Here is a 27,199-nt window from a genome sequence, read left to right as displayed (position 1 = left end):
GCGGGCTCAGTTCCGGGAGCCGGAATTCGGCTGCTTAGTGCTTGGTGTATGCTCTGATAGGGGCAGGGTCCATGAAGCAGCCTCTGCAGGCTCTGCAACCCTGGGCCAGGGCGGTTCCGGGACAGTTCCGGGAGCCGGAACTCGGCCGCCCCGCGCTCGGTGTTCTCTCCGATAAGATCAGGTTCTAAGAAGCACCCAGGCACTGAACCCTAGCAATCTGTCTGCAAGCCGCAGGCGAATTGCAGCCTGAAATTACCTGATCTATGGCTGAATGAGCTGCGGTCAGTCGAAAACAGTGGAGGTGACGTCAGTTTACCAACATGGTGGCTGCTGGCCTCCTCTGTGGTCTGACCGGTGTGGAGAACCGAGATGGACCGCTTCCTTCCCCCGTCTCGAACCCAGAATTCAGCCCTGAGTACGGTGCTTGCGCGGCTGGCTGGCAGAAACTGCAGCGCTGTAACCCTGCGTCTCTATCCCAGCGGAGCTGCAGACTCTAGCCGCGGGGCGATTTGCTGAATAAGCAGTGTTACCCTCCGTGCGACAAACCTCTCGTGTTTGAGTCCCCGTAGCGGATCCTCGTGCAATGGAAATCCTTCCTCCAGGTTCCGGAGCACCCCACTATTGCTGGAAATTCCTAACAAGATATCCTTTAGCCGTCCTGACTTGTCATACTCCCACACAGTGAAGCAGCACACGGGGGCAATGCACTCCCCTCACCGCCATCTTCCTTCCAGTTATATCGCATTACAATTCTTATTACACATATAGAGCACAATTTTTCATATCTCTGGTTGTATACAAAGTTATATTCATACCAATTCATGACATCATACATGTACTTTGGATAATAATGACCATCACCAAATTATTTGATTTTTTCCACCATCATTTCTAACCTCATGCCCCCTCCCTTCCCCTCCAACCCATCTGCCCTATCTAGAAGGGGACATAACTTTTAAGTCAGTTTTATATGTCCAGCAGCTAGCTGAGTAGGTAAATACAGACAAGCATATACATACTTATTAGTATATTGAATTATTGATGAAGAGGAAACATTGAAAAACCAAAACCAGTTTGAAAATCAAAACCATGCTAAAGATGGATACTTCCTTTCACCCCCTCCGCCCCCATATTTCAAATGCTGTAAGGTAAGTTACAGATTGTGTCATATACATTCCTCATGTGGTGAAGGATTGTGTTTTTCTCCACTGACTGTATCATTCAGACTTGATCCTTTTCTTCATTTTTAAAACTCACTTCTCATTGTTTTCTTTATCTCTGTGGAAACTATTTATTCATCATTGGTTTGGTAATAATTGATCATCAGTTTCAAAGTTCTATAGAAGTGAATGGAGATCATCAGATATAAGCATTGCCCTTCAGAACCTTGTAGGCTAATAAGATAGTTAAGGCATATCTCCAATGAGCTCTACTTGAAATAAAAAGTTAAAACTTCCAAAAGATAAGGACTCACGAGGACTTGAAAAAAAATCACAGTCAACTGAAAGTTCAAGAAAAAATTTATAGGAAAAATGAAATTTGACAAATGTTTTGTAATAAGATCTGGACACACAAATATGTGAGTGGGAATAAGGAAGAGAATATGTTGGGGCAAAGTGATATTTTAGAGTTAAATTTTAAGTGTGACAGAAGTGAATAAAGATAAGTATAGATATGATGAGAAAAGGAATTGGGTCCAAAATGTGAAGGACACATATCTGGATCATAGGTCTGATCCTGATATATTTCTTACAAATTTTTCTGTCTGTAATTTTCTAATATCAAATCTTTATAGTAAATTAGTATGTGGTACTATTGTTATATAAAAATAAACATCTTAGTTAACTGTTATACTTTGAATATTTACTGAGTGTGGCCAAACTTTGGCATGCCAAATTGAAGAATAACCTGATATACCTTCATAGTTAAAGAATATAAATGCTACAAATATTAATCATATATAAACAATAAAGATATATTATTATTAAAAACATGGCCAAGGTTAGCACAAATGATATTTAAAAATGGAACTTCATAAGCAATTTTACTGGAAATGAGTCAAGCTATATGAATAATGTTTTGAAGAAAATAAATGAGAATTTATCAAAGTTGTTTCAACACACTGGATATGAAGTTCAGTAGTAGAGTATATACTTAACATCTGCACAAAACTGGGTTTAATCTCCATCTCTCTCTCTCTCTCTCTCTCTCTCTCTCTCACACACACACACACACACACACACACACACAATAAAGTAAAACAAAGGGGAAGGAAGAGAAGAAGAGGAAGAGTCCAAAGAAGGAGAAAGAGAAGAAAAAATATTGCAAACTTTGGGGTTTTAAATCCCCTCCCCACTCCCATTTACCCAAGTATTCAGTGGATGATAACAGTTACTATGACAAAGTCAATAACAAATTTGTACTGCTCAAAGGGTTCGTTTGACACAGGATGGTTTTCTTTAACAAGTTTTATTACCAAGCTGATAACATTAAATGATAGAGGAGAAATACTGGAAGTAGAAAGCCAGAAACATAGACTGTAATCTTGGCCACCAGTTTCAAGTCATCTGACTAAATCAGATGGTTTAGGACAGAGGTTCCTTATTCATGCCATATAGAGAATAAACCAGATGGCTTCTAATTTCAAATAATGGCTATAACAGTAATTTGTCTCCCATGGTACCTGACATGTCTACATGAAATATTCCCACCTGATTTCTTTGAAGAAAAAGAAGCTCTAGGCTGTTCTTGGAGAATGAGGAAAAGTGGACGATAACTGGTGGGGAGGGTAGACTAATAGCCACATGCAGTCTATCCACAGGCCGAGGATGCCATGTACAGACTTGCTTCTTAAGGGCAGTGGATATCATCTTAGCTAAATAATCCCTCTAGAATTTGAGTAGTGCAATATAAAGAAACCACGAAACTGTCCATGGAAAAGGAAAGAAGACTCAAAGTTTTTTGACATCAGGAGAGTATGGAGTAAGAAGAACTCGTGATATGTTACAAGCATGTACAAATATATCACAATGCGTCCCATTATTGTGTATAACTATAAGACACAATAAAAAGTTTTTTTTAATTTTTTATTGTTTTGTTGTTGTTTTAAAAAAAGAACTAGTGAAAGAGGCAGCAAGGAAATCTGTTGTTATCAGAGATGAAGACATGGCTGCCAATCATTGTAATTACATTGACAATCCCCTCTACAATTATGGAATTCAAAATTTTCAAAATTGTTAATCATGTGTACCGCAGCCAAACACACTTGTGTTTTCCTTTCACAACTACACACTAATTACAATGAAATGTCAGAACTTTGAAAAATATTCTCGTAAGTTCTGGCTGTGTAGGACTGAAGCACATTTTCAGTCTGCTTATTGGACCAACTATTTGGGCTGTTTTTGGTCTTGAACCAAAACATTTTCAGACTTTCTTTGGATCCTTCTTTCCTTTTGTTCTTCCTTTTTTATTGTGATACAAAACACATAAATTGAGATCTGCCTTCTCAGAAAAATGCTAAGTGTATAGTACAGTATTGTAAACTATAAGTACTATATTGTATACCAAATTTCTAGAACTTTTTCATCTTGTGTGACTGAAACTTTATACCCAGTGAACAGCAGCTTTCCATCTCCCCTTCCGGACACCAAGACAGCCAACATTCTACTTTCTGATTCTGTGAGTTTGACTACTTCTTAGATCTGGTGTAAGTGGGATCATGTAGTATTTGATTTTTTGTTACCAGTTTATTTCACGTAACATAATGTTCTCAAATTCACTCTTTTGAGTCATAAAAGAATCTTTTGCTTTTTACAATTGAATAATTCCATTGTCTGTATATATCACATTTCTCCCCTCAGGGTTCTTCTTTCTTTTTGAAGTTATCTTACAAATTTTTAAAAATAATCTTCCCATCACTAGATGTAGCTTGGGTATGACCTTGGGTATGACCTAGAAAACTATCTAATATAATATTCCGCACTTGTCATCTAGTATAACATTAACAATAGACTATTGGGTATTATTAGCCCAATTATAAAAGTAGAAACTGAGACTCAGAAAGGTGAGTTTCTTTGCACAAAATCATAAAAGTGGAGAGTGGTACAGAGTGAATTCCAACCTGAAGGGTGCTTTCACAAAGCCATGCCATTGGGTATCTTTCCAGTTTTAAACTTCCAAAAGCTTGTGATCCCACATCTCCAACTTAAAAAAATAGTATACCATTTTTTAATATGTTACCATACCTTTAACTCTTCTTTAACGAGTAAAGGAGCATCATTTGTTCCTACGTAGGCAATAGATGGAAAATGTAATGTTTTTTCCCATTTTATAAATGAGGAAACCTAAAATCCCACCCAATCTGGAGACTTTATAAAACAAACCAGTGCTAAAGAAAGAACACATGCTTTAGACCATGCCTTCTCCATCTGACAGGTGCATAAACTTTAGCATAAAGAAACATGATGTTAATGCTCTCATAAAATAACATGAGGATTAAAGTAAAATGGAATTTTTCCCAGTAATTGGTTAATAAAAGGGTTCTCTTTGCCTTTAATTTAAGATCCCACTCGTCCTCTTTTTAAAAATTAAATAAACAGACACTAGTATGGCAATATGTAAATCAATGGATGTGTAACTGATGTGATTCTGCAATCTGTGTATGGGGTGAAGGTGGGAGTTCATAACCCACTTGAATCAAAGTGTGGAATATGATATGTCAAGAAATTTGTAATGTTTTGAACAACCAACAATAAAAAATTTAAAAAAAATTAAATAAAACCATCCATAAAATCCATCAAAATATCCAAGATTAAATTATAATGTGATGATTCATTCTATAGTATTTCCTTAGATTTAAGAATGTTATTTTATCCAGGACTACTCATGTCCATTTATGCTCACTAATTTATTTGTTCTAATAAGCATTGGAAGCAGACAGTTCAACTCTTAAATCAAATTGATTGAATATAAAGAGTGCCATAAACATGACAGAGCTCACTCAGAGGTCTTCCAGGGCGACAGTTATCTGTAGGTAGGGAAAGGCTAAAATACAATGACCTGAAAGCCAGGTAATTTGGAATTGAGTATTGATTTTTTTAAAAATTGAGTATTGGTTTTTAAAAAAGTTAGATGATAGGAAAATTGCCTTCTTTGGGCCCTTCCTTCCATATTGGTGAAATGAGGAAGAAGGATTAGTTGATTGCATCATTTTATGATGTAATGTTATTACAGGAGCTCAGTATCAAAGAATCTGCCCACTACCTTCAAATCTAAGTGGAACAGAGTTCCATCAGTCACAAGGAACCATTCACCTGTATCCAGGGACCACTCCTTCTTCTAGCACCTATATACCAACCAAACACCCATTTGAGATATTATTATAATGATTAATTTCTTTTTTTTCTCTAGCTATGACTCTAACAGGGCAATGTCTTATACATTTCTGCAAATACAATATGTGGTAGAGTATTTAAATCCTTGTTTCTAAGGGAATTTTCTCATTCTTTGTCCTTCTAACATTTTTTAATTAAAATTTTAATTTAAATAATAGATTGTATTTTTAAATTGTGGATGTTACCTGACCTGGGCAGAAAAGTCTCTACTAATGTTGGTCCCTGACATTTTAAAACACTCAGTCTTAATGATCCATACCTCCAAAAGCTTTGTGAAGTAAATGCTTGTGTTTAATTTTACAGCTGAGGAGAGTTAGTTATGAAGAATTCAGTTTCAAAATAAAATGTCTAGTAAGTATCAGTAATGGCTAAGACACACGTACTCCAACTCTAGGCTCCAATTTCTTTCCCCTTCTGAGCATCAATATGGCAAGTTAATTACTTTTAATTCAATATCTATTTCTCATCTCATTGAATTTAGATCTTGTATCTCTCAAGTTCCAAAGCCTTAACCAATCTCAATTTCAATGGAGTTCCTTCCCAAACCAGTTAACCAACACATTTCTTGATCATGTAACACACACACACACACACACACACACACCACAAAGATGGGCTTCAGCATCTCAGCCTATGCTTAAAAAAATTCAGAGAATTTAAGCATGAATCATCTATGTCCTTTCCAAGGAATAAATAAGAAAAGGCCAGCCAGCAAAACTCTGTGTTCCCCTTGTTCCCTTTCATGAAATGGGGTTGATATTGGCCATTTCTATCAGCTGCTATCCCATTGCCCAGCCTCTACCACTCTCAGATCTGGAAGTGTCATCTAATCCACATTCCCATAACATTCACAAAAAGTAAAACAAAGAACACTGTCTTTAAATTTTATAGTTCAGCTTCTGAGTCCAGGAACTACTATTTGCTAGCTATGAAGTATCAGCAAATTATTTAAAATTTCTGAGCACTGACTGAGATTAAACTACTTCATAGTTATTGTATTAATTATATAAGAGTTGAAAATTCTTAGGATTAGTCAGTAAATGGTACCTATTGTGAATTCCTTTAATGAGGACTTCTATCCACAAAATTCCTTCAATGGCTCCTCCCAGCCAAGATTTTATTACTCCTCTCTGTTTTACAAAGTCCACACATCCTAGCTTGGGACGGTGGAGTATGCTTGTAACCCCAGCAACTAGGGAGGCTGAGACAGGGGGATGACAAGTTTCAAGGCCAGCCCCGAGCAATTTAAGAAGACCCTGTATCAAAATAAAATAAAAATAACTAGAGATGTAGTTCAGCAATAGAGCACCTCTGGATTCAATCTGCATGACCCCCAGCCCCACCACATACACAAGAGTCCACACATTTTGGCCACTGCTTTTCTGTTAGGATACATGTAAATCTCTATGAATCCTTTGCCCTTGATACCATCCTGGCTTATGAACATTTTTTTTCTTATTCCTTCACTTGCCACTAGTGGAAGAATAAGAATTTTGAAACTAGGCACAGACAACTCTTGTAGTGATGATAATGAAGGTGATGTTTTGCCTGGCCACTTGACCAGATAGGGAAAACAGAGCAGAGAACATTTCTCCCTTTCAATAGTTCTACCAAGTTCTATCAGCACATGTGTGTTTTTCCCCAATTACTAGATTATTTGATACATGAGCCAGAGCCACAGATACTAGCTTCTATTTACTACAGATGTCTCATAGATTGTCAGAAGACAATGGCCAGAAGCACACATTCTGAAGGTGAATTGCCTACCTTTGCACCTGCTACCAACTGTAAACTTGGGCAGGTTACAGCTTCAGATTACTTGTCTAGAAATTTTAAAGCTGCTATCTCATAATAAAATTAATAAAATTAAATAAATTTATATATATATATATATATATATATATATATATACATATTAATGCATATATTGCTTAGAGCAGTTCCTGGCAATCATAGACTCTTAAAATGCATTAGTTATTTTTGTTGTTATTATTATTTAATTCCTGTTCTCTCTGATGATGCACTCTCCAACTCCCTTCCAAGACATTCAAACTTAGTTGGCCAAAGATGGGGTCCTCAGTATGTAGTAACTAGAAATAGGATTCAATCTGGTTTCATAAGACTTAAAAAGGAAGACATAGGCACTACTGTGAGAGTCTGTGGAAACCAGTAATGTTTATACACTGTGGTGGCAGTGTGGATCAGTACTATTCTGAAGAGAAATATATGAGGGTCAATAAATATTTTTATTTAACTTATTAAAAATTAATTTATATTAATCAGCTAGTAATTACATATAATTATGGGTAGAGTAGGATATTCCAATACATAGATGCAGTGTGTAATAATCAGATCAGGGTAATTGGCATATCTGTCACCACAGACATATCATTTCTTTGTGTGGTGAACATACAAAATCCTCTCAGCTATTTTGAAATATTCAATTAAGTGTTGTCAACTATAGCTATCCTACCGTGCTATACAACATTAGATGTCACTCCTCTTATCCAACAATATTCCCTAGACCTACTAACAACCCTGTCTCCATCCCACCCTCCTTACACCCTCCCAAGATGCTGGTAATTGCTATTCTATTCTCTACTCCTTTGACATCAACTTTAGCTTCTACATATGATTGAGAACATGCAATATTTTTCTTTTGTGCCTGATTTAGTTTACTTATATCCTTTAGTTCCGTCCATGTTAAGGCAAATGGCAGAATTTCCTTATTTTTATGGCTGAATAATATTACATTGCATAAATGTATCATATTTTCTTTATCCACTCATTCACTAATAGATGTTTACTTGGCTTTTGAGAATAGTTTTACACCACATATGCAAGTGCAGACATGTCTTCAACATATTGACTTCATTTACCTTGGATGCATACCCAGTACTGCTTGGGTCATATGGTAATTCTATTTCAAGTTTTTTGAAGAAACTTCATATTGTTTTCCATAATGGTTATACTAATTTCCATTCCCACCAGAAGAGCATGAGAGTTCCCTTTTCTCTCAATGGCCAATCTTTTTTTTTTTTTTTTTTTTTTTTGTCTTTTTGATGATAGCTGTTGTAACTGAAGTGAGATGCTATCTTGTTAGAGTTATGATCTGCATTTCCCTGATGATTAGTGATGTTCAGCCCTTTTTTTAAATACTTGTTGGCTATTTGCATATCCTCTTTTGAGAAATGTCTATTCAGATCATTTTCCCTCAATAAATATTTTATTTTTTTAATGTTTTAGTTGTTGATGGACATTTTATTTTATTTATTTATTTATAAGTGGTGCTGAGAATCTAACCCAGTGCCTCACACATGTGAGGCAAGTGCTTTACCACTGAGCCACAACCCCAACCCACAATAAATATTTTAAATGAGCAGATTTTCAATCCTATAATTCAACTTTCTTACACTAATGAAATAATAGAACCAGTGAGCTGTCCTGATTACACAAGTTTGATCATCACAGTACTCTTTTTCAGAGGAAAACAAAAACCAAAACTGAAATGTAGAACAAAAGAAAAACCATTCATGAGTAGGATATCATGGTGCAGCATGAGACTTGAGCTCATTGACTCTCCAATGGTAAACTCCCATTGCTAAAGCCTGACTTTGGAAATGTCTCCAGCTTCAGTTCAGCTTCCTAAACCAATAACCTAGGATTTCCACCTGATTCTTTTTGGTCTGTGCTCTCTGTAAGAGTTCTTCTTCTGTAACTCTTTGTGACTCTCTCCATGGCTACCAACTGGACCAAGCTGCTGCCATCTCATGTGGACTGCTACTCTGCATTCTCATCAGACTCATTGCTGCCAGGAGCACAGTGATTTATTTATTTTATATCTATATCTATATCTATATCTATATCTATATAAATAAAATATCATATATATAATATTAGCCTGTGATTTCGTATAATATAAATTAGAGTGATTAACCCACATTATTTGAAACTTCTGATTCCACATGTAGAATCACATTCATACTTCCAGCTGTGGCCACAATGTGCTAATGAATCTTTCCAGCTTCAACTCATTTTGTTTCACCCCTTCACTTACTATTTATTCTAACACCACCTGCCCTCTTCCCAATCCTCCATCATGCTGACCTCATTTCCATGTCAGCATCTTATACCAGGTGCACCTTCTGACTGGAAAGCCTCCCCGAGACTTGTGAAGGTCTGTTTCCTTTTCATTATACACAGCTCCATTTAAATATTTTTTCAAAGAGACTTTTCTTTACAACAAAATCTAAATCAGACTCTCTCTCTACTGCATTGCCGAGACCAGTCACTTTCTGCTACACAGCTTATTTCCTTTGTCTAATGATTCCCATTCAGAATCTTCTTTTTATTAATCTGTTTACATTTCCTATTTGTGTTTCTGTCTGAAACAGAAACTCCATGAAGCAAGGACCTTACCACAGAAGGAATCATATGTCCATGAAAATGTTTAGTTATTATTGTTAATATTATTACTATCATTGTTACTATTGTATTGTCCAACTTGAGAATCTTCATTTGGTTTTCTGTTTTATGAAATCTTTACATGGATTTCATAAAACATGAATGGGAGAAATGGATTTTAATTGCAATTAAAATTGCAATTTTAATTGCAATATTTATATAGCAGTAGGACTTGAGATATCTTTAGAATTCATGCCAGTCACTTAACCTGTCTTATCTCATTTAAATACCCTCAAGAACCTGAAGAGCTAACATCATAATACCTACTTTGTGAATAACACTTGGACTGATTATTCTGTGCCAGGCACTACTGAAAGTGTTTTTATGTTAACCAGTCTCAACAACCCATTTTACAGGTCAGGAATCCAAGGAACAGAAAAATAAACTAACTTATCTGAGATTTTATGCATACAGTGAATGGCAACCTGGGATCTCAAACCAGTTCATCTGAATTCAAACCCAATTTCTGAACGTCTATACTATATTGCTGTCCCACACAAGGAAACCTTTTTGGAGACAGGGATTTGAGAATAAGTGGCAGAATTATGGTTTGAATGAAAAACATTTACTCTAAATTATGAAACTATCTCATTTATTCCAAAGATATTTAGTGCTACATTCAAACTCATGTTTCATGACCAGAGAACTTGTAAGAACCGAGGACTCCCATCACCCAGCCACCGCTCATTCTTCTCAGTTAACTGCCCACACCATTCTCTATCAAAAGAAGTTTCCTTCTCTGAAGGATTGATTAGAAATCCTGTGGCTATTCACGATTCCCTGCTTATGCCCACCTCTGTCCAGCGAACGTGAACAAACAGGACTGGCATAGAAATGAAACTTTGATCATATACTGGAATCACAGGAGCACAAGATGACAAGCTTTGCCGTAAAGAAGCAACAGCTCTAATGGCTGCCATTGGCTGAGCACTACCTGTGTTCCAGGAACTCTGAACACTTTGCATGCATCATCTCATTTGGTCCCTCAGAACAATCCTGTGAAGTGGCTGTCATTATCTCCATTTCCAGGTGAGAAAACACAGACTTTGTGTATTTAATCAACTTGCCCAAGATCTTAGAGATAAACTACCAAAATTTGAATGTCAATCTGCCTGACCCCAAGACTACTCTTAAACAGTATACATATAAATTGCCAAACAAAATTAGACAGGAGTTTTGCATAGAGTTTTATTTTAATCCTGATTATCGATGATTTTAAAAATGGTAATGTGGGCAGTGCAGCTTGGTAAGTCACACAGAAAAGAATGCGGGATGTGGGAGAGCTCAGAAGTCAGTGAGGGCATCCTGAACCAGAAAGTAGTTTCTAAACTTACATCACACAGGTTCGTAAAATGTTCCCTGACCGGACATGCAGCATCTCCGCTGTCACTGGATTACATACACAAAGCTGTCATTCCCAGGGTTGTTATCGTATCTTGGCAACCGATGCAGGTCAGAATTCCTGCATTTTAATTCTTGCAGATGGTGTTAGAGCTTCACACTGACTCTCAAAACTCAAAACTCAAAAAAAAAAAAAAAATCCTAGCATTCATCTAGCCCAACCTTTTTCACAATATAGCTTAAGAAATTAAAAAGTCTTTGTGGCATTAAAACTCTAGGTAGCAACTTAAATTAATCTCAAAGACATTGTGCAGTGAAAGAAGACAGATACAGAAGCTCTTAGTAAAGAGATTTCTCTTTCTATAAAGATGAAACATGGGGGTCGTAGAAATCAGTGATAACCTAACAGTCATCCTATTACCCAACGATTTCACATACACAAACACATAAAGTTACTAAATGTATATGGACTAAATGTACATTGTTCACAGCATCTGAAAGCTAGAAACTATCCAAATGCCTTAGCTGTGAAAAGGATGTGGTAACATCATACACTGGAATGCACTATGGCAATGAGAATGAACGACTCACAAATACAACCACCTATTTGGATGTCAAGACTCAAAAGCTAAATAATAGTATTAATTCAATTACATAAAACTCATCACAAGGCAAAACTATGCTATAATATTATATTTCAAGAGAATGGCTACCCTTGAGAATTGAGGAGACTGGAGGAAACATCAGGAAATACTGGCTAAACAAGTAGCTTTAGGTTTTGGAACCTGACTTAAAATCTGTTATATTCCTGTTTTTTCATGTATTATAAGCTGATGAAAAACGTGTAAAAGTCATAATCATGATAGATCGTAATTTGGGGGCAGGGAGAGGAATGATGGAATGCAAAGATAACTATTATGGTGGATGACTGAATCAAAAACTTAATTTTTCTTTTAGACCATAATAATTTTGTTTTAATTCAAAATTTAAGTTAAAAATGAAAATAAAAGCTGGAGAAATGTAAAACATTGTTAACAAATTATACTTAATAATCAAATTAACAAAATGAAATTGAATAGGTAATAAGGTCTAGCACCTGGAATTACTGTGGTTTATGCAAAGGAAACTTTCCAACTCAGAATCCCTAGAGGTCACCCTCCGGATTCAGTAACCTCACTACAAAGGTCCTCATGTACTTTTAAAGGATGTATGAGTTTAGAGGCACAAATACCATAGAATTAGCACAATAAACTCTAACATCCACATTTCTAATTGACCCTATGCTCACTTGAATCTTCAGTAGTGACCCCCAGAAGTCGGTATCACTGTATCTCTGGAATAAAGAAAGTGAAAGTTACATTGTGTTATAATCCACTGAAAGGACCACATTGAAAATACTGTACTTAATTGTAGATTCTATGTTTTAGGGATATAATTAATGAAATTGGATAGTTCCACAAGAGGAAGACTGCTACTAGAGTCTGGAAACTATGACCTAGATAATAGTAGAAAAAAACATAGTGATATCCTACCCAGAAAAGTATAATTAAAAATACTGGAAGTGGTCTAGAGGCAGTGGTGCTGATTACTTTAGTCTGTGTGGCTGCAGATAATAGACTGAGATCCAAGTGTATACGTTACACAGAGATGAATTCCATCAAGTAAAACTTAAAAAAGCAAGTAATTCAAGATGAATGGGCTGGATAAAAGAAGTAACACATTGCCTATTTCAGTAAAGGTTTTGAGGATGGATTTTATCAATAAATGGAACGTTGAAACTGATGATGCCCCAAATCATTTTCTCCTAACTCCAACGCTCCTATTTCTATAAGGGTGATGTTTCTGAGAGTGGGATTTGACTTTGTGAGACCTAGTTTCTCGTATTGACCACTTTTAGTTACTAAGAAAAAAAAAATGGGGTAAGTCTTTTGACTTTTCTCATCATCAAGTGAACTGATGATATGTTTGCTTTCTCACATTGTTAGTGGTATGAGGATGAAAATGTGTGTGTGGCAGCATTTTGAAAAGAGCAGCCTTAGCTTAACTCTGCCTTTTATTATACTACTAGTACTCTTTTCAACCATCATAGGGAATATTCTCTTCTCCTACACGGGTCATTCGTTCTTAATCTCATTTACTTGTTATCCTTCCTTTCATTGCCTATCTTTTTGTTGTTGTTGTACTGAGGACTGAACCCAGGGGCACTCTACCCTGAGCTACATCCCCAGCCATTTTATTTACTTATTTTTTTACTTTGAGATAAGATCTCACTAAGTTGCAGAGGTTGGCTCAAGCTTGTGATCCTCCTGCTTCAGCCTTCAGACTCTCTAGGATTACAGGCATGCACCACCACACTAGCCATTGCCTCCTTTTAAAATCTGAGACTCTGGCAATTTAATTTCTGCTCCATTGTTTCAGTTACATGTAGTTAGCTCCAAATCTTTATCTCAGGCAGAACTTCCTTTTTAATATCAACTTCTAATTTTCTACCAGTCATTAGTAATCATATCCAAAGTCAATTTCAACTGTTTCATTCTCACCCTAAGCTTCTTCCTGAGGCTCTTGTATCCTTATATTTAGAACTTGCCCACCTGAGCCAGAAACATTGAAATAATTTTAAACATCTTTTTATGTAGCCACTTCTCACTGGTCCCAACTTCTTACCAATTCTATACTCATAAATCTATGTCTGTATCTTATCTGTATTTACAAGGTCTACATGCTTACTTACTTACTTGATTTAGTTTTTTTAAAGTAAGTTTCTTGCCCAGTGTGGGTACATGCCTATAATCTCAGTGACTCAGGAAGCTGAGGCAGGGGGATCGCAAGTTCAAAGCCAGCCTCAGCAATTTGTGAGGCCCTAAGCAACTTAGTGAAAACTTGTCTCTAAATTTAAAAAATCAAAAATAAAGAGAGGGGCTGGAGACATGGTTCAAAGGCAAAGTACATCAATCAGGTTCAATTCCTGATATTAAAAAAAAAAAAAGTAAGGCTCTTGACTTTCTCACCAAACTCGACTCCGAGCCCCAGTTTGTCCTATTACAAGTAAGCACACCACATTTCTCCCAACTGATCATGCCCAAATCTAGGTGTTCTTGATTTTCTACTTTCCTTAACTGCCAATGAATCCATCATCTGTTCCTGAAGCTCCACCTCTAATCATTATGAATCAATGTGTTGTTTGTTCTCTCATCTCTATAATCACCTCAGATCAGGGCACCGAGTTCTCTCACTTAGGTTTTGAAATCTTGAATACTTGAAATCCTAACAAGTATCCCTTTTCCAATTTATGTTGTAAACACAGCCAGACTGCCTTAAACATAGGAAGTTATTTTTAAAATTAACATTTTCAAAACATCATCACTAGCAGCAGCATCAACATCGTCATTGTCACGAGCACAGAATATATCCAGTATGCCCGCACTGCTCTTCTGCTTTGCACCTATTAATTAATCTCATCTTCTCAATATTCCAAAGAAGTTCAAGGTAAATAGGTCACTTAAGGCCACAGATCGAAATGAAATAAGGGCATATATCTCCCCTTTAGCAACTCTCCAACACATTTCCCATCCCGTTTATAATAAAACACAAATCCTTTACTGTGTGCCACAATGCTCTGCATAACTCACTTCTTATCTCAACCTTCATGTCTCAAATTACATGTCACTATTCCCTCTGAAAAACTTACCCCAAATAAAGGGTATTATTTGTCTCCTAACAAAACATCATGGGAATTTCCTCCATGACATTTGTCATATCTATAAGTTTTTGTTAATTTTTTTGTTTATTATAATATTTAACACATTACAGTATAAATTCTACAAGGTTAGAGGCATGACTTCTTGCTCACCATTGTAACTTAAGAACTTGATATAGTCAAGGGGTAGGCTAAAAATAATTTTTGAATCGTATTTGACAATTCATATTTAAAGCCCTCATTACTTATTACTATGTTCTAAATTCTTGAAATAAATAAAAAATTACAGTTTTGAGAACTTACCATCTTATAAAAAAGTCAATAATATAATAATTGGAAACATATGTGGGCAATGCCTAAAGAAATTATTTCTGAGCTGGGCACAGTGTCACACACCTGTAATCCCAGTGGCTTGGGAGGCAGAAAGATTGCAAGTTCAAAGCCAGCTTTAGCAAAAGTGAGGCACAAAGCAACTCAGTGAGATCCTGTCTCTAAATAAAATACAAAAATAGAGCTAGGGATGTGGCTCAGAGGTCGAGTACCCCTGAGTTCAAACTGTGGGTTCTTCCCCCCAAAAAGAAACTATTTCTGAGAAGAGAATAATTCAATCTTTCTAAAGAAGAAGGAAGATTTTACAAATAAGTTGACAGTGGAATTAGATCAAAGGTTCTCAAACCATTAGGACTTCACTCCTTAGGTAAAGTCTAAAATATTTAATTCTCACACCCGGAGCAGAACAGAGGAGTTATTATTGGAATTAAGTGAATAGAGACCTGCGATGATGCTAAGCATTCTACAAGGTGCAGATGGAACCCCCTAAAAAGGGATTATTACCCAGGTCAAAATGTCAATAGCTGTAAGGTTGACAAATCCTAAATAGGATCTTAAAAGTTTAATGAGCATTTCCCAACCACTAGATGACTACAATAGCTTCCTGTCTTTTTGCACTCATGTATACACCATTGTTATTAGTTTTCTAAAATATGAATCCATTTCTGTCACATGTAGTTTACAATTTTTTCTGATACTATTATTTTGTTGTTGAGCAATTATTACATACCAGGACAGTCTTGTGAATGATAATACTGTCCCCATTTTACTGAAGGGGAAACTAAGATTCAGAGAAATTAAGCAACCTAAAGTGTCTCACAACTGATGACTTTCTTTTGCCTACAGAATAAAATCCAAGTGCTGGGCATGTCAACTGACTTCACACTCTTATTCCAATCTTCTTTCCCAGATTTACCTCCCAATTATCTTTCTAAATGCAAAAGTTTAAGCATGATAGATTGCCATTCCAAAACACCTTTGGAGAAAAATGACACTATTCAGAAAAATTGAAGGAATACCTGCTATATTAGCAAACAATGCAAATCCTGCATGTCCATCTCAGATATTCTTACCCCTCCACCCAGAAGACATGGAAAAGAACATACAGATGAATTTTTCCCAACAGAATAACAAACAAACAAAAATCCCACAAATATCCATCAGCAAAAGATATAGATAAATACAGTGTGTTATTCATACAGAGGAGCAGTAAAGAGTAATACAAATGAAATAGATACAGAAACAGTTACATCAATATGGACAATTCTCACAAATACAACATTAAGAAAAGTGCAAATAGCAAAAATATGAATGATTTGTAATAACATTTATATGTACTTCAAAACACAAAATCTAAACAGGTCATTTACATGCAAAGGGGGTAAAAGCAAATAAATCACAACACAAATGCAAAATTCAGTATAATGTTATACCTCATGGGGAGAGACTCCTCTGAGATGTAGCTGTTTCAAAATATTTGGATTTTATTCTACTTATTAAGATGAACAGTGGCTATGTGATTCTTCATTATATTATTGTTTTTATTATACTTAAGCATAAATAGTTTGTGTATGTTGTTAATGTTACTATTACTTATATTTAGCAAATGTTTGAATTTAAAGCATTCTTATTTTTTAGTTGATATTTGAGTGTTTGTTATTCCTTTTGCCTAAGATGATCACCCTCATTTCCTACCTGGTAGAATCTTACTCTTTGAAATACTGTGAATTTTGAAAGGGGAAATTTAATTCAGCCAAGATAATCAAGAAAGCATCAAAGTGCTAGTAGAAATTAAATAAGACTGATTTCTGAGAATTAGAAACAGAGTCAAATTTGGGGGATCACGCCAAGCAGGGGGAAGAGCTGGAACTATAACATGATAGGTCATCTCAAGTTAAAGAATTCTGATGTTGCTAAAGAGAGGAGCACCAGCAGGAGGGGAGGGACTGGAAATGCAGAGAGACATTGAGATGTTCTGAATGGCATCCCAACATCCTAAAATAGAGACTTTAATGGGAGAGTTACTAAAGAGTTTTAGCATTTGTTTTAAAAAAAAGATATATTGGGTAAAGAATTATGAAAGTAGATCAAAGAACAGATGTGATAAAGGCATGGGATGTTTTTAGAGTTATTCTTAAATTCTAAAAGATAAATATCATATTTTAAGAAATCAACCTGGAATATTCTCCCACTAGTCACTAATAAATTTCATTAACTATATCAACAGAAATCCAATTTGGCAATTAAATTATTTTACTGAAAAACCTTTATTTGCTGGAAAGAAGAAATGCAGTTTTTGCCTACATCACATAGCCTGAGCAACTCTCAAGAAGCCTCAGAACTGGAAAGGTCAAAGACTGAAAACTTCACCATTTATAAGGGATTTCACATATATCTCATTTGATCAAAACATAACCCTGAAATATGTCAATGTAATTTTATGCCTTTTCCTATGGAGAGACTAGAGTCTCTTTATAAGGAGTTTAAGCAATTTCTAAGAAGTCCCACAGATAAGAGACAGAGCCCAAATTCCTTTTCACTACACCACAATTTCCTCAGCTGTCAAAGAAGGTTGTACTTGGTGAAACTGAAATTGCTTTTATAATGTATAGAAAGTGAAACACATACTTGTCAATGCATACTATGTGATTTAATTCATTGGAGGGTCAAAGTCCATTGTTCTCTTTAATACAGAAAAGACATGAAGGGCAAACTTTCCTCACCACACTGAGACACTAAAATGCCTTAGAGAAAAGTATTGCATACACTCCCATCGTTGGTGCCCCAAGAACTGCTCTCTGCCCACGTGGTCCTTTCCTCAACAAATGAGTGACAGCACAGGTCAACACTTCGATGCTCTCTCTTCTGCGATGAAATTAACTGCATTTCTTCTGCAAATATCAGTACTATATTATTTTAAGTTTAGCACTTTGTTGTTCTTAAAAAGTCTTCAGAGACTTTTCTTCAGATCCCAACCTGTTCTTGGTTTTTGTGCTCTTCTTACCAGATGGTGAGGCTCCAGATTTAGATCTACCTCAGCCTAGTGCTCCAGAACTCTCCAAGAGCCAATCTTTCTAAGTATTGTTTTACTCACTGGGGCCTGTACAAATAACTAGATTTCTGCTTGGACTCCTGCATAATTTACCTGAATAAAGTCCTAGCCCCTTTAAGCCTGGGACTTAGCATAGTTTCTCCCCACATCCCTGCTACCTGGAGTTCAGCCCCACCACAATAGATGGAGCCCAATTCCTTGCAGGAATAATTCTGTGATACTGTATACTTGACTGCATGCTAAACATCCCATCATAATGTTTAACCTCCTGCATGAAAAATAATTCCTCTCTAATTTAATGCTGAGCTCCCCCCAATGCTAACAGCTTCAAGACAACAGCAATATGATTTACTGTGCCCAGGAGTTTGTAAAGTGCTTTATTTGTGTTATCTCATAGCAATACTGTAAAAAAAAAATCATTACTATCATTTTACAGATAAGTAAACTAAGGCTTGGGGAAATTAAGCACTTACTAAATTACATAGCTAATAAGTTGAAGATTTGAACTCAGGTCTGTTAAATTTTAAAATCTGTATCTTAACTAATCAACTACACATGTTAACTATCTCCCCTGTTTTTCACCATATCCTTCCTGTAAACATTAAATAGTGTTAAATGGCCTAAAATAACTGTACCATCTGTGATTAAATCCCTACTTTCCACTGTGCCATCCCAGTGGGTGAATGGAAGTCTATGTTCCAGGCTCTCCCAGTCATTAAACCCACCACCATTAACCAGGACATGCACAGAATTATCCCAAGATATGATATGTCATCTATGCAAACCACCCAATTATCTATGGAATTGAGAACAAGTAGATCCCAAATCCCTCTCTCCAGATGAGGGTAGCTGAGACATGGATAATTACTTTGACTAAACTGGGTTCAATAGAACTAGCCAGTTACAAAACTGTGGCCAGACCCAGTTTTCCTGTTGCAGACATGAAAGCACTGTACATTGAACTCCCCTCAAATGTACCTCAGCTAGGCAAGGAATATAGAAAGGACACATACTGAGTTTGATCCTTCTCTGTGCTGTAGTGCATGGAAATTCAGTTCTGTGTGATTGCTAGGAGCTAGGATGCTGTATTCCCTGCTTCACCTTTAGTCACCACCTCTTTGTCCATAGTAACCCAAGTACTAGGACAATAATCTATTCAGTGTAAGAAGCTGTCACATTCAATGATCCAGAGCCTGTGATACAATAGATTTGAATGACATTATATAATTAATGGAAGGAGAGAAACAAAGGAATTAACTACCAATGAGGTAAGATCCCCAGATGGCTCTGAACAGAAATTGGGAAAGGAAAGATTCTGTTAATAGGATTGAACTATTGCAAGTGGTTCAATCCCATTAAAGAATTACTTTGGTAAAGTAGGTTTTCCTTCAAAGTTAACCTAGCTTTCCAAAACTAATTTTGGCTGAGCCATGTCAACATTTGACACACCTCAGGGTTGCTGAAACAATCCAGAGCATTGAAGAGAACCCAGTAAACATGGAGGCGTCTGTTCAACCCTTGCCATTTTTCAGTAACAAATTCAAAGAGGACAAGAAACGTCCTGAGACCACTTATTTTGTACCCTTCTTGACCTCCACTCAGGTCCTCAGGGTGGTATAGAGCCTTGAGTAGAAAGAAACTCAAGGATCATCTTTTCTAATACCTTCATTTTTCAGATAATACAACTGATGTACAGAAAGAACAAATGATTTGCCCAAGGTCACAGAGCGAGTCACTGTCAAAGCAAAGATATACCACAACACGTACTGTTTTTTTTCCATTCAGGAGTTATTAATTGAAGTTTTTCTTGTTGCTATTTTATATTTCATTAGCAGGTATAAAACTTGATAATTTATGAAATAGGACAAGTGAAAGCAAGATACTATGATAATTATTGTTTTTTTTAAATTATGAACATCTTGGTGAAAGTGGATGATGAAAAAATTGAAAAATCCCGTTAGTTATCATTTTCTAGTTGCCTTTTATTTAGAGTATGATAAACTGATTAGATAATCCATCAAATGTGGAATTTTTCCTTTAATTAAAGGTAGGTTATACATTAAAACTCTGATCTGATAATGGAATAGGTCTGAATTCTATGTCCAGAGATAACAGTTGAAATCCAAGCTCAAACCTCATCAGCTCTACAACCATACGTGAGTCAATCTTCTGAGCTTCAGTTTGTTTATTCATATTGAATACACCAACAGTTCTAATCTAAGTCTCAGGCTTATAAAGAATACATGAGATAATGATTTAGCAACAATCTATATTCTATATTTTTGGTATTATTAATATTGGTCCCTAATAACAATTCTAGGTACTATATATGTGTTTAAATGTATGTGTGTGTGTATTCATTACCTATATATTGATTTATGTATGTACTTATATATGTGTGTAGGTATGTGTATTAATATAAATTTTTAAATGTTTTTCTTAGTTATCATCACACATACTAATAGGACTCATTTTGACATAACCATACATGCCTGGAATATAATTTGTTCCACTTCAGTCTCTGTATTTCCTCTTTTCCTATTCTACTGGTCTTCCTTCTATTTATTTTATTTTTTTTAAACTGGTGCTTTATAGATATACATAAAGGTGAAATTCACCATGGTATATTTGTATATGTACAAAGCGTAATTTCACAGTTCCTCCCTTTTCTCACTTCTTCCTCTCTATCCCCTTCATCTTCTCCACTATTCTCCCTCTGGGTTCTCAGGATCCCTCACATTTTTTCTTATTTGTGTTATATATATATATTATATGTCCTATGTAGGTTATGTATATTATATACACATATAATATGTAAGCATACAATATGTATTAGCATATATGTTTACATATGTATTATTATGTTATACATATACTATATTCATGTGTATTTTTGCCTTAACTCTCTGAACCCAGCTTGATTCAGCTCTATTGTTTAACATAAATGCACTCTTGTAGGGCCATTATACCTGGTCTAATTTTACTACCTATGGACTGTGATCTGTTTCCTTGGTTCTTATATGCATCTGCTAGGGTTCACACACCTCACATGCATTACAGTTATGTACCTCCCAGGCCTGTGGCCCTTAAGGCTTAGTATTATTTTTTTCCAGTATTCTGTTTAGTTATTTACATTTTACATGATTTTCAAAGGAATATAATTTTGCCTTTGCTATTTTTTATTTTTTTAAGATCTGCCCTAATTTTTGTTAGAAAATACACATGTATCTTTCCCTATGGGATTCAAGTACCAACCCTGAATATAAAACCTGTGATTTAAAAGGCTTTACTCTGGGGATGTGGTCATTTTACTGAGCCTTTAATTTATAATGAGACAGGTATAATCAGCTATAATCCTCTGGGTGTACACAATATACAACTAAATTACGGGTTCAAGATTTGAGGAAGTGCCATTTTCATGCTGAACTACTATGAACATTGAAAGTAAATGAAAAAAAGTGGCAAACTTAGAAAAGGAGAAAGTTTCTCAAGTTACTACATGGAAGACTGGAACAAAGGAGCAGTATGGGGTGGGAAAACATTGTGAGTCAATAAATTATTAAATGACCTCTTTCATGTAGAATATACCTTTTATTTACAAAGCCCTTTTATTTACCATATCTCATTTTATCCTCACAACACTTCTAGAGAGGAAGTCAATAGGGATCTTTCTCATTGTGCAAACAGGTCTCTAATGCTTGGGGAGGTTCATTATTTTGAGTTCCTCTGTGTAGAAACTGGAAAAGTCCAGACAACTAGCTAAGATCTCTTTCTGAAATATAAATTTTATTTCCCAAGACTGAGTATCAGTTGCTTCATTACTTTTTTGTGTTCTCAGAGCATCTTATTTTAAAATTATCAAATAATTCTGTAGGATTCCACAAGTGAAATGTTACATCTCCATTTATGCAGTCTACTAATGGTACCTAATGTACACACAGACTCTTTAGCAACTTGCAAAACCTCAGGGACCCCTCCTCACCATAGGAACTTGGTCCCCTTTGTTGAGAATTCCCTTTGTTAATGTGGGTTGCAAAACGGCCTATTTGAAAGGAGCCTGTCTCAATTGCAAGATCTTCCTTAGCAAAGGATTTATTACCTCACATAACAGGAAGTCCAGAGGTGGAGCAAGTCTCAGGCTTGGGTGACTCAGCTGCCAGGTTTGCATTATCCTTTGCAGGGGCCAAATGGCTTCAGCAGCTCTAGGCAGCAAGTCCTAAGAGAAAAAGATCATCTCTTCTTTAGGCATCATTGTAAAAACGAAGAACCTTTCCCAGAAGTCCGTGGCAGATATCCCATTAACTTGTGTGGAGTTTAGAAACATCCTGAACTAGTTACTAGCAAAGGAAATAGGATTTTTTTTTTACATCAATCAGGCCCAAACTGGAGTTATGGATAAGGTCAACTTCTACAGAGGGACAGTGACATGAAATAGATGAATGGAGAAAAAAAAAATCACCTGCTTTTAAGGAGGAGGGTAGAATACATGCTGAAAAGGGAAACAACAGTGCTGGCTAGAAGTCAATATATGAGCATTATCAGTGGTACAAGTACAGGACCCACATGAAGAATGCTCAAGTAAAGTCCCAATATTAGATGATGGAATCTCTTTTATTGCAACACTTTTCTCAAGAGCCAAGAAGTGGAAATAATCTAAGTGTGCGTCAACTGGTGAATAGAAAAGAAAATGTGATATAGACGCAATGGAATGCCATTCAATCTCTCTCTCTCTCTCTCTCTCTCTCTCTCTCTCTCTCTCTCTCTCACACACACACACACACACACACACACAATGCTGTCATTCGTCACTGCATGGATGAAACTGAAAATAATGATGATAAGTAGAATAGCCCAGGTAAAGAAACAGCATGATCTTACTCCTATGAGAAATCTAAAATGTTGATCTCATAGAAGGTGAGAGAAGAATAGTGATTCCTAGAGGCCAGAAGTAGGAGGGAGAGAAGGACAGAATAATGTTGATTGATGAGTACTAAGCTATAGTAGGTAGGAGAAATGAATCAATACATAGATTCCTTTAAAATGGAAGCCAATATCTGACATTTTAGAGTGACAAAGAAATAAATAGGTTTTCGTGGTTTGTTAACTTGAATGGCAGAAAATTATTTTTAAAAGATGCAAGAATTACAATAATAGCATATTATTTCTAGCAGTTTGTTATTTTTAGCATTTTATTTCTAGTAATTCCATCATCTAATATTGAGACTCTATTACTCTAGCAAAAGTCCATTAATCAATTTAACAAACATTCACCAACCAAGTGCTATATGCTGGGAAGTGTTCTAGACATTGGGTATCAATCACTGAATGTGTATTGTGCAGTTAGGGGAAGACAGATATGTAAATTATAATATCACATGTCTTTGCCTGTACTGCACAAAATAGTATGAAAGGATGGACCAATATATTGGGTTAAGGTTGTAAATGACTACCTATGTATATGATAACAAAACATGAATAAGAGTAATAAATAAATGTGCATGGACTTTCATCTTACAAGCAGAATGAAGACTCTTTATTGTTGACTCTATTGTGCACAAATGACTTCAACCCTTAAGACTGTATTCTCTTGTTAAAAGCAGAATTGCATAAAGACTGAGATTGGAAACATGTCTAGTTTCCCAAGGGCAGCTCTAACAAGACTAGTGACATTAACAAATAACTAACTACAAGCCAAATTTGCTAAAGACATGAAAGACAACTCTCCATAAAGAATACTCTCATAGTTTAAAAATGGAACCCAAAGCTTAGGAAGTTAAAATTAAAATAATAAATATGAACTCTTGGATAAAATACTTAGATACTTTGTGAATAAAATTTTACTTAACTATCAGAAAGCCCCTGAGATGGTATTATTTTTATTAGTAGTATATTATCACTATCATTTCTATTTTTTGAGATGAGGAAACTGAAACTTAGAGGACGTTAGGCAATTTGCCCCAGCTGTATAAGTAATGACAGATGAAAGACTGAACTCAGTCTTTTGTCTCCAGAGCCATATGTTTAATCATTCAAGTAGTTCCAAAATGTGGTCTCTGGACTATCTCCATCAAAATTACCTGGAATGCTTATTAATAATGTAAACTCTTTACCCCATCCAGGCCTCTGAATGAGAATCTCTGAGATGGCCCCAAGAATAGTACATTTCATTGCAATTTTTTTCATATTACACAGTAGTCCACTGCTAAGCTAGTCTGTCTTTTTGACATTTAAGACATCATTATGGAAAAAAGTTTAAAATCTTACTAGTGAACACACATGAACAAAAACTTCTCAAATTTATCTTATCTAAAGCCTTCAAAATATAGATAGTGAAACCCATGAAAGTTTAGAACTTAAATTTTATTTTAAAACCCACTATTAAACCATGGATAGAAGTATCAGCCTGATATCGGAGATGCTTGAATCTTTTCTTCTCCATTCTGACTCTAAGGGTGTCTACGTCTCTGCAATATAAGGTTCACTACACTTAAGGTCTATCCTTAGTAAGGAGGATCCTGAGATACACTCAGGAAAACAAGTTTCCCAGAAGACACATGGTGAGAAATGATTAAAATATGGGAGACCCTGATAAACAGTTTGAACACAGGTTTTGGATTCAAACACTTGAATCCAAAGAAACCCAAATAGATTCAAACACATTTGATTTTCTACTCAACTTTTAGATTTGTTAAAACTTCGGCATTTTCTGTAAATGTGCAATTTTCCATTGGCTAAATGGCAATAATAGAAATGTCTATCCAGGTTTTGCTGTGAAGATTAATATACTAATAAATCAAGCATTTTACCACAGTGCTTGGTACATCAGGGGTGTTCAATAGGTACTGATTTTTTGTGGGGTGGGTACCAGGGATTGAACTCCGGGGCACTCAACCACTGAGCCTCATCCCCAGCCCTATTTTGTATTTTATTTAGAGACAGGGTCTCACGGAGTTGCTTAGTGCCTCGCTTTTGCTGAGACTGGCTTTGAATTCTCAATCCTCCTGCCTCAGTCTCCGGAGCCACTGGGATTACAGGCGTGCTCCACAGCACCCGGCACTAACTGATATATTATCATCACTGGTAACACCAGCATCACATGGCTGAGGAAATGTCCATATGGCTCCTCTCTAGGATCACAGATCATAAAATCTGGGGAGTATTTTAGAAATCTCTAAATTTGATCCAATGTAGCCCAGTTTCCACTACCTAAGACTAAAGTTTCCTCAAATATTTTAACTTGTTTGCAACCTTGAATATTTAAAAAAAAAAATTAAATGCTTTCACAAATCTCAAACTAAATTTTTGAATATACTTAAATGATAACATAGGCAGTAACTACTTAAGTGGGATATGTAGTATTTTGAATCTGCAGCCAATAGACACCACACCACAGATCTTTTTTTCTTTTTTTTTGGAGGTACTGGGGATTGAACCCAGGGGCACTTTATCCCCAATGCTTATTTTCTTATTTTACTTTGTATTTTGAGATAGGGTCTCATTAGCATTGTCCAGGTAGGCTCAAACTTGCAATCCTCCCACCTCAGCATCTCAAGCCACTGGAATTACAGACTTGCGTCACCACACTCAGCTGACATCTTGTTACTTAAGATATTGTTTATATTCTTCACTGCTGGGCTGGGATGTAGCTCAGTGGCAAAGCGTCTGCCTTGCATTTGCAAAGCCCTAGGTTCGACCCCCAGTTCCAAAAAAGACAAAAAAAAGAACCCCACCAAAAAAAAAAGATTAAAAAAAACCTATATTCTTCACTGCTTAGAAATTATAGTAATTATTCAAGGGTTTGTTAACAGATTAAAGAACAAGCAAATGCATGACTTGATCACAAACTTGTAATTCATTGATCACTGCGTTTAAATATGATTGATTTACTTGAATTCCAAGGCATTTTATATTATGTTTTTACAAGCATTTTGAGAAGGAAACAGGATGTGTCACCACACTGCCACAGGTGTCACTGGAGCATACACAAGAAGCTTAAGGACCCCTGCTCTATAGCCTTATCAGAATGTGGCCCAGCAATCTGCTCCTGCACCTCAGGGAGCCTCACATCTCCAGAGGAAATCTAGGTGGAGTTTGAAAAACACAGTCAACAAAGTCCACTTGGTTACAGAAGCAAAGATCACTGTGTGAACCACCCATCATCTTAAAATGTAAATTAATGATACATTCCTTAGAAAAACATCTGAGTTACCAGCCATGAAAAATACTAACACAAGCAAAAGAATTTCTAACATTTAAACTACCTATTGATAAAATTAATCAGATTGTATTCAGTTTCATATGGTACTCTGTCTACAGACCACTTTCTTATAATTTAAGTCAGATATTACTGTACTGTTGTTTATAATCATCACTTGCCCAGCTTTTAAAAAAAGGAGGGAATAAAGGAATCAGCTTTCAATCATTCTAGCCAAACCATTTTCTCTGTGTAAGACATATGGTTATTTAAAAATTGAATTTTCATTTGTTTCAAATTATTTTATTTATATATAAATTAATATATAACACATTATATATTAATTATATAAATAAATATATAACATATATTAATTAATATATGCATCTATATTAATTATTTATATATGTAAATAAAAAGACATTTGTAAAATTGCAATACTCCATCATTCAGATAGCAAATGTTTTCATCTCCTCAGAATTAGGAGGCAATTATCAAATCCTTGACATAACCAAGGACAAGGGAGGTTGGGTTGTTGGTTAAGCAATGTGCGAATCCAAGGCACTCCAACTTCCAATTTAATGCTGTCTCCAGCACACAGTGTTATAGGACTGTTGGAATCGGGGGAGACAGAGAAAGGGAAAGATGGGACTGGGGAGAGTAGAGGAAGGAAGAATGAATAATTTTACACTTAACAAAGCAATTTCATGTAATCTCTTCTCATTCCA

At 35.8% G+C, this 27,199-nt stretch overlaps 1 protein-coding gene across 8 annotated transcripts in view; it reads right to left on the bottom strand.

The window, feature by feature from the left end:
• Positions 1-27,199, bottom strand: part of Spink5 (serine peptidase inhibitor Kazal type 5) — a 175,680-nt gene that overhangs the window by 122,545 nt on the left and 25,936 nt on the right. For all 8 annotated transcript variants that reach the window (XM_048811756.1, XM_048811753.1, XM_048811751.1 and 5 more), the window contains exon 2: positions 22,377-22,493. The gene's annotated coding sequence lies outside the window, so the exon portion shown is untranslated. The remainder of the gene's footprint in view (positions 1-22,376; positions 22,494-27,199) is intronic.

Source organism: Marmota marmota, unplaced genomic scaffold (genome assembly GCF_001458135.2).
Source record: "Marmota marmota marmota unplaced genomic scaffold, marMar, whole genome shotgun sequence".
Lineage (NCBI taxonomy): Eukaryota > Metazoa > Chordata > Mammalia > Rodentia > Sciuridae > Marmota > Marmota marmota.
The sequence above is the reverse complement of the archived record's forward strand: the minus strand, read 5'-3'. Positions and strand labels throughout refer to the sequence as shown.